A 14,871-nucleotide genomic window follows, 5' to 3' on the forward strand; every position below is an offset into this window, starting at 1 on the left:
ACATTGACGATTAACACAGAGATTGCGTCGCTACGAAATACTATGGGTTCCATTAATTCTCCTTCTTAATCGAGTAATATATCTATGGAAACGACAAGATTATCTTTTCGTATTCGAGTATCTCCTTTCCGATTCACTATTAGTTCATTACTGCATCCTTCGCTCCCTCACATTGACGAATAAACACAGATATTGCGTCGCTATGATAAACTATGTGTTCTATGTCTTCTCCTTCTAAATCGAGTAACGTTTCTATGGAAACGAGAAGATTTTCTTCTGGTATACGAGTATCTCCTTTCCGATGGACTATTCCTTCTGTACTGCATCCCTCGCTCCCTCACATTGACGAAAAAACGCAGAAATTGCGTCGCTACGAACTACTATGGATTCCATGAATTCTCCTTCTAAATCGTGCAATATTTATATGGAAACGATAAGATTATCTTTTGGGATACGAGTATCTCGTTTCCGATGCACTATTCCTTCTTTACTTCATCCGTGGCTCCCTCACATTGACAAATTATTACAGAAATTGCATCGCTATGGAATACTGTGTGTTCAATGACTTCTCCTTCTAAATCGAGTAACGTTTCAATGGAATTGACTGGATTTTCTTTTGGGATACGAGTATCTCCTTTCCGATGCACTATTCCTTCTTTACTGCATTCCTCGCTCCCTCACACTGTCAAATTAACACAGACATTGCGTGGCTATTAAATACTATAGGTTCTATGACTTCTCCTTCTAAATCGAGTAACGTTTCTATTGAAACGACAGGATTTTCTTTAGGGATACGAGTATCGCCTTTCCGATGCACTATTCCTTCATTACTGCATCCCTCGCTCCCTCAAATTGACGAATTAACACAGAAATTGCGTCGCTATGAAATACTATGGGTTCTAAGACATCTCCTTCTAAATAGAGTAATTTTTCTATGGAAACGACAGGATTTTCTTTTCGGATACGACTATCTCCTTTCCGATGCACTATGCCTTCTGTACTGCATCCCTCGCTCCCTCACTTTGGCGAATTAATACGGAAGTTGCGTCGCTATGATATACTATGGGTTCTATGACTTCTCCTTCTAAAACTAGTAAAGTTTCTATTTAAACGAAAGGATTTTCTATTGGGATACGAGTATCTCCTTTCCGATGCACTATTAGTTCTTTACTGCATCCCTCGCTCCCTCACATTGACGAATTAACACTGAAATTACGTCGCTATGAAACACTATGGGTTCTATGACATCTCCTTCTAAATCGAGTAACGTTTCTATGGAGACGACAAGATTTTCTTTTGGGATACCACTATCTCCTTTCCGATGCACTATGCCTTCTGTACTTCATACCTCGCTCCCTCACATTGACCAAATAACACAGATATTGAGTAGCTATGAAATACTATGCATTCCATGACTTCTCCTTCTAAATCGAGTAACATTTCTATGGAAACGACAAGAGTTTCTTTTGGGATACGAGTATCTCCTTTCCGATGCACTATTAGTTCTTTACTGCATCCCTCGCTCCCTCGCATTGAAGAATAAGCACTGAAATTGCGTCGCTGTGAAATACTATGTGTTCTAGAACTTCTCCTTTCAAATCGAGTAACGATTCTATGGAAAGGACATGTTTTTCCTTTGGGATACGAATATCTCCTTTCCGATGCACTATTCCTTCTTTACTGCATCCCTCGCACCCTCACATTCACGAATTAACACAGAAATTACGCGGCTATGAAATACAATGGGCTCCATGACTTCTTCTAAACCGAGTAACGTTTCTATTGAAACGCTAGGATTTACTTTTGGGATAGGAGTGTCTCCTCTCCGATGCACTATTACGTCTTTACTGCATCCCTCGCTCCCACACATTGACGAATTAACACAGAGATTGCGTCGCTACGAAATACTATGGGTCCCATGAATTCTCCTTCTTAATCGAGTAATATATCTATGGAAACCACAAGATTATCTTTTGGGATTCGAGTATCTCCTTTCCGATTCACTATTAGTTCGTTACTGCATCCTTCGCTCCCTCACATTGACGAATAAACACAGATATTGCGTCGCTATGATATACTATGTGTTCTATGTCTTCTCCTTCTAAATCGAGTAACGTTTCTATGGAAACGAGAGGATTTTCTTCTGGTATACGAGTATCTCATTTCCAATGCACTATTCCTTCTGTACTGCATCCCTCGCTCCCTCACATTGACGAATTAACACAGATATTGTGTCGCTTTGAAATACGATGCGTTCTACGACTCCCCCTTCTAATTCGAGTAACGTTTCTATTGAACAACAGGATTTTATTTTGGGATACGAGAATCTCCTTCCCGATGCACTTTTCCTTCTTTACTGCTTCCCTGGCTCCCTCACATTGACGAATTATAACAGTAATAGCGATGCTATGAGTTACTACGTGTTCTGTGACTTCTCCTTCTAAATCGAGTAACGTTTCCTATGAAACGAATTGATTTTCTTTTGGGATACGAGTATCTCCTTTCCGATGCTCTATTCCTTCTTTACTGCATCCCTTGCTCCCTCACATTGACGAGATAACAATGAAATTGCGTCGCTATAAAATACTATGGGTTCTATGACTTTTCTTTCTAAATCGAGTAACGTTTCTGTGGAAACAGCAGGATTTTCTTTTTTGATACGAGTATCTCCTTTCCGATGCACTATTAGTTCTTTACTGCATCCCTCGCCCCCTCACATTGACGAATAAGCTCAGAAATTACGTCGCTATGAAATACTATAGCTTCTATAACTTCACCTTCTAAATCGAGTAACGTTTCTATAGAAACGAAAGGATTTTGTTTTGGGATACGAGTATCTCCTTTCCGATGCACTATTCCGTCTTTACTGCATAACTCGCTCAGTCACATTGACGAAATAACACAGAAATTGCGTCGCTATGAAATACTATGGGTTCCACGACTTCTCCTTCTAAATCGAGTTACGTCTCTATGGAAACGACAGGATTTTCTTTTGGGATACGACTATCTCCTTTCCGATGCACTATGCCTTCTGTACTGCATCCCACGCTCCCACACATTGGCGAATTAACGCGGAAATTGCGTCGCTATGAAATACTATGGGATCTACGACATCTCCTTCGAAATCGAGAAACGTTTCTATTGAAACGACAGGATTTTCTTTTGGGATACGAATATCTCCTTTCGGATGCACTATTACGCCTTGACTGCATCCCTCGCTCCCTCACATTGACCAAATAACACAGATACTGCGTCGCTATGAAATACTATGTGTACCATGACTTCTCCTTATAAATCGAGTAACGATTCTATGGAAACGACAGGATTTTCTTTTGGGATTCGAGTATCTCCTTTCCGATGCACTATAAGTACTTTACTGCATCGCACGCTCCCTCGCATTGAAGTATAAGCACAGAAATTGCGTCGCTGTGAAATACTAAGGGTTCTATAACTTCTCCTATCAAATCGAGTAACGTTTCTATGGAAACGACGGGATTTTCTTTTGGGATACGAGTATCTCCTTTCCGATGTACTATTCCTTCTTTACTGCATCCCTCGTTCCATCACATTCACGAATTAACACAGAAATTGCGTGGCCATGAAATACTATGGGTTCTATGACTTCTCCTTGTAAACCGAGTAACGTTTCTATTGAAACGACAGGATTATCTTTTGGGATAGGAGTCCCTCCTTTCCGATGCACTATTCCGTCTTTACTGCATCCCTCGCTCCCTCACATTGACGAATTAACACAGAAATAGCGTCGCTACGAACTACCTTGGGGTTCCATGAATTCTACTTCTAAATGGTGCAATATTTCTATGGAAACGATAAGATTATCTTTTGGGATACGAGTATCTCCTTTCCGCTGCTCTATTAGTTCATTACTGCATCTCTCGCTTCCTCACATTGACGAATAAACACAGAAATTGCGTCGCTATGAAATAGTATGGCTTCTATTACTTCTCCTTGTAAATCGAGTAACGTTTCTTTGGAAACCACAGGATTTTCTTTTGGGATACGAGTATCTCATTTCCGATGCACGATTCCTTCTTTACTGCATCTCTCGCTCCCTCACATTGACGAATTAACGCAAAAATTGCGTCGCTATGGAATACTATGGGTTCTATGACTTCTCCTCCCAAATCCAGTAACGTTTCTATTGAAACGACAGGATTTCGTTTTGGGATACGAATGTCTCTTTCCGATGCACTTTTCGTTCTTTACTGCATCCGTGGCTCCCTCACATTGACAAATTATCACAGAAACTGCATCGCTATGGAATACTATGTGTTCCATGACTTCTTTTTCCAAATCGAGTAACGTTTCTTTGGAAACGACAGGCTTTTCTTTTGGGATACGACTATCTCCTTTCCGATGCACTATGCCTTCTGTACTGCATCCCACGCTCCCTCACATTGGCGAATTAACACGGAAATTGCGTCGCTATGAAATACTATGGGTTCTATAACTTCTCCTTTCAAATCGAGTAACGTTTCTATGGAAACGACAGGATTTTCTTTTGGGATACGAGTATCTCCATTTCGATGCACTATTCCTTCTTTCCTGCATCCCTCGCTCTCTCACATTCACGAATTAACACAGAAATTGCGTGGCTATGAAATACTATCTGTTCAATGACTTCTCCTTCTAAACCGAGTAACGTTTCTATTGAAACGAGAGGATTTTCTTTTGGGATTGGAGTCTCTCCTTTCCGATGCACTATTCCTTCTTTACTGAATCCCTCACTCCCTGACATTGACGAATTGAAACAGAAATTGCGTCGTTACGTAATTCTATGGGTTCCATGAAATGTTCTTAGTAATCGAGTAATATTACTATGTAAACGACAAGATTATCTTTTAGGATACGAGTATCTCTTTTCCGATGCACTATTCCCTCTTTACTGCATTCCTCACTCCCTCACATTGACAAATAAACACAGAAATTGCGTCGCTATGAAGTAGTATGGGTTCTATATCTTCTCCTTCTAAAACGAGTAACGTTTCTATTGAAACGAGAGGATTTTGTTTTGGGATACGAGTATCTCCTTTCCGATGCACTATTCATTCATTACTGCATCCCTGGCTCCCTCACATTGATGAATTATCACAGAAATTGCATCGCTATGGAATACTATGCGTTCAATGACTTCTGCTTCTAAATTGAGTAACGTTTCAATGGAAACGACAGGATTTTTTTTTGGGATACGAGTATCTCCTTTCCGATGAACTATTCCGTCTTTACTGCATCCCTCGCTCCCTCACATTGACGAAATAACAAAGAAATTGCGTCGCTACGAACTACTATGGGTTCCACGAATTCTCCTTGTAAATCGTGTAATATTTCTATGGAAACGATAAGATTATCTTTTGGGATACGATTATCTCCTTTCCGCTGCACTATTAGTTCATTACTGCATCCCTCGCCCCGTCACTTTGACGAATAACACAGAGATTACGTCGTTATGAAATACTGTGGGTCCTATGACTCATCCTTCTAAATCAAGTAACGTTTCTATGGAAACGAGAGGATTTTCTTTTGGTATACGAGTATCTCCTTTCCGATGCACTATTTCTTCTATACTGCATCCCTCGCTCCCTGACATTGACGAATTAAGACAGAAATTGCGTGGCTATTATATACTATGGGCTCTATGACTTTTCCTTCAAAATCGAATAACGTTTCTATGGAAACGACGGGATTTAATTTTGGGATACGAGTATCTCCTTTCCGATGCACTATTCCATCTTTACTGCATCCCTCGCTCCCTCACATTGTCGAATTAACACAGAAATTGCATGGCTATGAAACACCGTGGGCTCTATGACATCTGTTTCTAAATCGAGCAACGTTTCTATGGAAACAACAGGATTTTCTTTAATTATACGAGTATCTCCTTTCCGATGCAGTATTAGTTCTTTACTGCATTCCTCGCTCTCTCACATTGACGAAAAAGCATAGAAATTGCGTCGCTATGATATACTATAGGTTCTATAACTTCTCCTTCTAAATCGAGTAACGTTTCTATGGAAACGACAGGATTTTGTTTCCGGATACGACTATCTCCTTTCCGATGCACTATTCCTTCTTTACTTCATCCTTCGCTCCCTCACGTTGACGAATTATCGTAGAAATTGCGTCGCTATGAAATACTACGGGTTCTATGAGTTCTCCTTCTAAATCGAGTAACGTTTCTATTGGAACGACTGGATTTTGTTTTGGGATACGAGTATCTCCTTTCCGATGCACTATTCCTTCTTTGCTGCATCCTTGGCTCCCTCACATTGACGATTTATCAGAGAAATTGCATCGCTATGGAACACTATGTGTTCAATGACTTCTCCTTCTAAATCAAGTAACGTTTCAATGGAAACGACAGGATTTTCTTTTGGGATAGGAGTCTCTCCTTTCCGATGCACTATTCCGTCTTTACTGCATCCCTCGCTCCCTCACATTGACGAATTAACACAGATTTTGCGTCGCTACCAACTATTTGGGGTTCCATGAATTCTCCTTCTAAATCGTGTAATTTTTTTACGGAAAAGATAAGATTATCTTTTGGGATACGAGTATCTCCTTTCCGCTGCACTATTAGTTCATTATTGCATCCCTCGCTGCCTCACATTGACGAATAAACACAGAAATTGCGTCGCTATGAAGTAGAATGGGTTCTATAACTTCTATTTCTAAATTGAGTAACGTTTCTATGGAAACGACAGGATTTTCTTTTGGGATACGGGTATCTCATTTCCGATGCACGATTCCTTCTTTACTGCATCTCTCGCTCCCTCACATTGACGAATTAACGCAGAAATTGCGTCGCTATGAATACTATGGGTTCTATGACTTCTCCTTCTAAAACGAGTAACGTTTCTATTGAAACGACAGGATTTTCTATTGGGATACTAGGATCTCCTTTCCGCTGCACTATTAGTTGTTTACTGCATCCCTCGCTCCCTCACATTGAAGAGTAAGCACAGAAATTGCGTCACTGTGAAATACTATGGTATCTATAACTTCTCCTATCAAGTCGAGTAACGTTTCTATGGAAACGACAGGATTTTTTTTGTGGATACTAGTATCTCCTTTCCGACGCGCTATGCATTCTGTACTGCATCCCTCGCTCCCTCACTTTGGCGAATTAATCCGGAAACTGCGTCGCTATGATATACTATGGGTTCTATGACTTCTCCTTCTAAAACGAGTAACGTTTCTATCGAAACGACAGGATTTTCTATTGGGATACAAGTATCTCCTTTCCGATGCACTATTAGTTGTTTACTGCACCCCTCGCTCCCTCACATTCACGAATTAGCACAGAAATTGCGCGGCTATGAAATACTATGGGTTCTATGACTTCTCCTTCTAAACTGAGTATCGTTTCTGTTGAAACGACAGGATTTTCTTTTGGGATAGGAGTCTCTCCTTTCCGATGCACTATTCCGTCTTTACTGCATCCCTCGCTCCCTCACATTGACGAATTAACACAGAAATTGCGTCGCTACCAACTACTATGGGTTCCATGAATTCTCCTTCTAAATCGTGTAATATTTCTACGGAAAAGATAAGATTATCTTTTGGGATAGGAGTATCTCCTTTCCGCTGCACTATTAGTTCATTACTGCATTCCTCGCTGCCTCAAATTGGCGAATAAACACAGAAATTGCGTCGCTATGAAGTAGAATGGGTTCTATAACTTCTAATTCTAAATTGAGTAACGTTTCTATGGAAACGACAGGATTTTCTTTTGGATTACGGGTATCTCATTTCCGATGCACGATTCCTTCTTTACTGTATCTCTCGCTCCCTCACATTGACGAATTAACGCAGAAATTGCGTCGCTATCAAATACTATGGGCTCTATGACTTCTCCTTCTAAAACGAGTAACGTTTCTATGGAAACGACAGGATTGTCCATTGGGATACAAGTATCTCCTTTCCGATGCACTATTAGTTGTTTACTGCATCCATCGCACCCTCACATTCACGAATTAGCACAGAAATTGCGCGGCTATGAAATACTATGGGTTCTATTACTTCTCCTTCTAAACTGAGTATCGTTTCTATTGAAACGACAGGATTTTCTTTTGGGATAGGAGTCTCTCCTTTCCGATGCACTATTCCGTCTTTACTGCATCCCTCGCTCCCTCACATTGACGAATTAACACAGAAATTGCGTCGCTACCAACTACTATGGGTTCCATGAATTCTCCTTCTAAATCGTGTAATATTTCTACGGAAAAGATAAGATTATCTTTTGGGATACGAGTATCTCCTTTCCGCTGCACTATTAGTTCATTACTGCATCCCTCGCTGCCTCACATTGGCGAATAAACACAGAAATTGCGTCGCTATGAAGTAGAATGGGTTCTATAACTTCTAATTCTAAATTGAGTAACGTTTCTATGGAAACGACGGGATCTTCTTTTGGGTTACGCGTATCTCATTTCCGATGCACGATTCCTTCTTTACTGTATCTCTCGCTCCCTCACATTGACGAATTAACGCAGAAATTGCGTCGCTATGAAATACTATGGGTTCTACGACTTCTCCTTCTAAAACGAGTAACGTTTCTATTGAAACGACAGGATTTTCTATTGGGAAACCAGGATCTCCTTTCCGCTGCACTATTAGTTGTTTACTGCATCCCTCGCTCCCTCACATTGAAGAGTAAGCACAGAAATTGCGTCACTGTGAAATACTATGGTATCTATAACTTCTCCTATCAAATCAAGTAACGTTTCTATGGAAACGACAGTATTTTCTTTTTAGATACGAGTATCTCCTTTCCGATGCACTATTCCTTCTTTACTGCATCCCTCGCACCCTCACATTGACGAATTGACACAGATATTTCGTCGCTACGAAATAATTGGGGTTCCATGAATTCTCCTTCTAAATCGTGTAATATTTCTATGGAAACGACAAGATTATTTTTTGGGATACGAGTATCTCCTTTCCCCTGCACAAATAGTTCATTACTGCATCCCTCGCTCCCTCACATTGTCGAATAAACACAGAAATTGGGTCGCTATGAAATAGTATGGGATCTATAACTTCTCCATCTCAATCGAGTAACGTTTCTATGGAAACGACAGGATTTCCTTTTGGGATACGAGTATCTCATTTCCGATGCACGATTCCTTCTTTACTGCATCTCTCGCTCCCTCACATTGAAGAATTAACGCAGATATTGCTTCGCTATGAAATACTATGGGTTCTATGACTTCTCCTCCTAAATCGAGTAACGTTTCTATTGAAACGACAGGATTTTGTTTTGGGATACGAGTATCTCCTTTCCGATGCACTATTCCTTCATTACTGCATCCGTGGCTCCCTCACATTGACGAATTATCACACAAATTGCATCGCTATGAAATACTACGTGTTCCATGACTTCTCCTTCTAAACCGAGTATCGTTTATGTTGAAACGACAGGATTTTCTTCTGGGATTGGAGTCTCTCCTTTCCGATGCACTATTCCTTCTTTACTGCATCCGTGGCTCCCCCACATTGACGAATTAAAACAGAAATTGCGTCGTTACGTAATACTATGGGTTCCATGAATTCTTCTTCGTAATCGAGTAACATTACCATGGAGACGACAAGATTATCTTTTCGGATACGAGTATCTCTTTTCCGATGCACTATTCCCTCTTTACTGCATTCCTCACTCCCTCACATTGACGAATAAACACAGAAATTGCGTCGCTATGGAATACTATGGGTTCTATGACATCTCTTTTTAAATCGAGTATCGTTTCTATGGAAACGTCAGGAATATCTTTTGGGATACGACTATCTCCTTTCCGATCCAGTATTCCCTCTCTACTGCATCCCTCGCTCCCTGACATGGACGAAATAACACTGAAATTGCGTCGCTATAAAATACTATGTGTTCAATGACTTCTGCTTCTAAATCGAGTAACGTTTCAATGGAAACGACAGGATTTTCTTTTGGGATACGAGTATCTCCTTTCCGATGCACTATTCCTTCTATACTGCATCCCTCGCTCCGTGACATTGACGGATTAAGACAGAAATTGCGTCGCTATGATAAACTATGTGTTCTATGGGGTCTCCTTCTAAATCGAGTAACGTTTCTATGGAAACGACAGGAATTTCTTTTGGGATACCAGTATCTCCTATCCGATGAACTATTCCCTCTTTCCTGCATCCCTGGCTCCCTCACATTGACGAATTAACACAGAAATTGCGTCGCTATGAAATACTATAGGTTCTATAACTTCTCCTTCTAAATCGAGTAACGTTTCTATGGAAACGACAGGATTTTGTTTTCGGATACGACTATCTCCTTTCCGATGAACTATTCCTTCTTTACAGCATCCCTCGCACTTTCACATTGACGAATTAGCACTGAAATTGCGTGGCTATGAAATACTATGGGTTCTATGACTTGTCCTTCTAAATCGAGTAACGTTTCTCTGGTAACGACAGAATTTTCTTCTGGTACACGAGTATCTCGTTTCCAATGCACTATTCCTTCGGTACTTAATCTATCGCTCCCTCACATTGACGAATTAACATAGATATTGCGTCGCTTTGAATTACAATGCGTTCTATGACTCCCCCTTCATAATCGAGTAACGTTTCTATTGAAACCACAAGATATTCTTTTGGGATACGAGTATCTGCATTCCTATGCACTCTTCCCTCTTTACTGCATCCCTCGCTCTCTCACATTGACGAATTAACGCGGAAATTGCGTCGCTTTGAAATACAATGCGTTCTATGAATCCCTCTTCAAAATCGAGTAACGTTTCTATTGAAACAACAGGATTTTCTTTTGGGATACGACTATCTCCTTTCCGATGCACTATTCCCTCTTTACTGCATCCCTCGCACTCTCACATTGACGAATTAACGCGGAAATTGCGTCGCTACCAAATACCATGGGTTCTATGACTTCTCCCTCTAAATCAAGTAACGTTTCTATAGAAACGATAGGATTTTCTTTTGGGATACGAGTATATCCTTTCCGATGCACTATTCCTTCTTTACTGCGTCTCTCCCTCCCTCACATTGACGAATTAACACAGAAATTGCGTCGCTATGAAATACTATGGGTTCTATGACATCTCTTTCTAAATCGAGTATCGTTTCTATGGAAACGACAGGAATATCTTTTGGGATACGACTATCTCCTTTCCGATCCAGTATTCCCTCTCTACTGCATCCCTTGCTCCTTCACATTGACGAATTAACGCAGAAATTGCGTCGCTATGAAATACTCTGGGTTCTATGACTTCTCCCTCTAAATCAAGTAACATTTCTATAGAACTACAGGATTTTCTTTTATGATGCGTGTATCTCCTTTCCGATGCACTATTAGTTCCTTACAGCATCCCTCGCTCCCTCACACTAACGAATAAGCACAGAAATTGCGTCGCTTTGAAATACTATGGGTTCTATAACTTCTCCTTCTAAATCGAGTAACGTTTCTATGGAAACGACAGAAATTTCGTTTGGGATACGAGTATCTTCTTTCCGATGCACTATTCCTTCTTTACTTCATCCCTCGCTTCCTCACATTGACGAATTAACACAGAAATTGCGTCGCTATGTAATACTATGTTTTCTATGACTTCTCCTTCTAAATCGAGTAACGTTTCTATGGAAACGACAGGAATTTCTTTTGGGATACGAATATCTCCTTTCCGGTGCACTATTCCCACTTTCCTGCATCCCTGGCACCCTCAAATTGATGAATTAACACAGAAATTGCGTCGCTATGAAGTACTATGGGTTCTATGACTTCTCCTTCTAATTCGAGTAACGTTTCTATTGAAACGACAGGATTTTGTTTTGGGATACGAATATCTCCTTTCCAATGCACTATTCCTTCTTTACTGCGTCAATCGCTCCCTCACTTTGACGAATTAACACAGAAATTGCGTGGCAATGAAATACTATGGGTTCTATGACTTCTCCTTCTAAATCGAGTCACGTTTCTATGGAAACGAGAGGATTTTTTTCTCGTATACGAGTATCTCCTTTCCGATGCACTATTCCTTCTGGATTGCATCCCTCGCTCCCTCACATTGACGATTTAACACAGATATTGCGTCGCTTTGAAATACAATGCGTTTTACGACTTCCCCTTCTAATTGGAGTAACGTTTCTATTGAAACGACAGGATTTTCTTTTGGGATACGAGTATCTCCTTTCCGATGCACTTTTCCTTCTTTACTGGTTCCTTGGCTCCCACACATTGACGAATTAACACAGTAATAGCGACGCTATGGAATCCTATGTGTTCTATGACTTCTCTTTCTACATCGAGCAACGTTTCTATAGAAACGACAGAATTTTCTTTTGAGATACGACTATATCCTTTTCGATGCACTATTCCTTCTGTGCTGCATCCCTCGCTCCCTCACATTGGCGAATTATTAATGAAATTGCGTCGCTATGAAATACTATGGGTTCTATGACTTCTCCTTCTAAATCGAGTAACGTTTCTATGGAAACGACAGGATTTTCTTTTGGGATACGAGTGTCTCCTTTCCGATGCACTATTAGTTCTTTACTGCATCCCTCGCTCCCTCACATTGAAGAATAAGCACAGAAATTGCGTCACTGTGAAATACTATGGGTTCTATAACTTCTCCTGTCAAATCGAGTTACGTTTCTATGGAAACGACAGGATTTTCTGTTGGGATACGAGTATCTCCTTTCCGAAGCACTATTCCGTCTTTGCTGCATCTCCCGCTCTCTCACATTCACGAATTAACTCAGAAATTGCGTGGCTATGAAATACTATCTGTCCTATGACTTCTCCTTCTATACCGAGTAACATTTCTGTTGAAACGACAGGATTTTCTTTTGGGATTGGAGTCTTTCCTTTCCGATGCACTATTCCTTCTTTACTGAATCCCTCACTCCCTGACATTAACGAATTAAAACAGAAATTGCGTCGTTACGTAATACTATGGGTTCCATGAATTCTTCTTCGTAATCGAGTAATATTACTATGGAGACGACAAGATTATCTTTTAGGATACGAGTATCTCTTTTCCGAAGCACTATTCCCTCTTTACTGCATTCCTCACTCCCTCACATTGACGAATAAACTCAGAAATTGCGTCGCTATGGAATACTATGCGTTCAATGACCTCTGCTTCTAAATGGAGTAACGTTTCAATGGAAACGACAGGATTTTCTTTTGGGATACGAGTATCTCCTTTCCGATGCACTATTCCTTCTTTGCTGCATCCCTCGCCCCCTCACATTGACGAATAACACAGAGATTACGTCGCTATGAAATACTGTGGGTTCTATGACACATACTTCTAAATCGAGTAACGTTTCTATGGAAACGAGGGGATTTTCCTTTGGTATACGAGTATCTCCTTTCCGATGCACCATTCCTTCTATACTGCATCCCTCCCTCCCTGAAATTGACGGATTGAGACAGAAATTGCGTGGCTATTATATACTTTGGGTTCTATGACGTTTCCTTCTAAATCGAGAAACGTTTCTATTTAAACGACAGGATTTCCTTTTGGGATACGAGTATCTCCTTTCCGATGCACTATTCCTTCTTTACTGCATCCCTCGCTCCCTCACATTGACGAATTAACACAGAAATTGCGTCGCTATGATATACTATGTGTTCTATGGGTTCTCCTTCTAAATCGAGTAACGTTTCTATGGAAACGACAGGAATTTCTTTTGGGATACGAGTATCTCCTATCCGATGCAATATTCCCTCTTTCCTGCATCCCTGGCTCCCTCACATTGACGAATTAACACAGAAATTGCGTCGCTATGAAGTACTATGGGTTCTATGACTTCTCCTTCTAAATCGAGTGACGTTTCTATTGTAACGACAGGATTTTGTTTTGGGATACGAGTATCTCCTTTCCGATGCACTATTCCTTCTTTACTGCATTCTTGGATCCCTCACATTGACGATTTATCAGAGAAATTGCATCGCTATGGAACACTATGTGTTCAATGACTTCTCCTTCTAAATCAAGTAACGTTTCAATGGAAACGACAGGATTTTCTTTTGGGATACGAGTATCTCCTTTCCGGTGCACTATTCCTTCTTTACTGCATCCCTCGCTCCCTGACATTGACGAATTAACACAGAAATTGCGTCGCTATGAAATACTATGGGTTCTATGACATCTCCTTCTAAATCGAGTATCGTTTCTAAGGAAACAACAGGATTTTCTTTTGGGATACAACTATCTCCTTTCCGATGCACTATTCCTTCTGTACTGCATCCCTCGCTTCCTCACACTAGCGAATTAACACAGAAATTGCCTCGCAATGAAATACTATTGGTTCTATGACTTCACCTTCTAAATCGAGTAACGTTTCTATGGAAACGACAGGATTTTCTTTTGGGATACGAGTATCTTAATTTCGCAGCACTATTCCTTCTTTACTGCATCCCTCGCTCCCTGACATTGACGAATTAAGACAGGATTTGCGTGGCTATTAAATAGTATGTGTTCTATGACTTCTCCTTCTAAATCGAGTTACGTTTCTATGGAAACGACAGGATTTTCTTTTGGGATACAAGTATCTCCTTTCCGATGCACTATTCCCTCTTTACTGCATCCCTCGCTCCCTGACATTGACGTATTGAGACAGGATTTGCGTGGCTATTAAATAGTATGTGTTCTATGACTTCTCCTTCTAAATCGAGTAACGTTTCTATGGTAACGACAGGAATTTCTTCTGGCATACGAGTATCTCCTTTCCGATGCACTATTCTGTCTGTACTTTATCCCTCGCTCCCTCACATTGACGATTTAACACTGATATTGCGTCGCTTTGAAATACAATGCGTTCTATGACTTCTCCTTCTAGATCGATTAACGTTTCTATGGA

This window comes from Schistocerca serialis, unplaced genomic scaffold, assembly GCF_023864345.2.
Source record: "Schistocerca serialis cubense isolate TAMUIC-IGC-003099 unplaced genomic scaffold, iqSchSeri2.2 HiC_scaffold_849, whole genome shotgun sequence".
Taxonomy (NCBI): Eukaryota; Metazoa; Arthropoda; class Insecta; order Orthoptera; family Acrididae; genus Schistocerca; species Schistocerca serialis.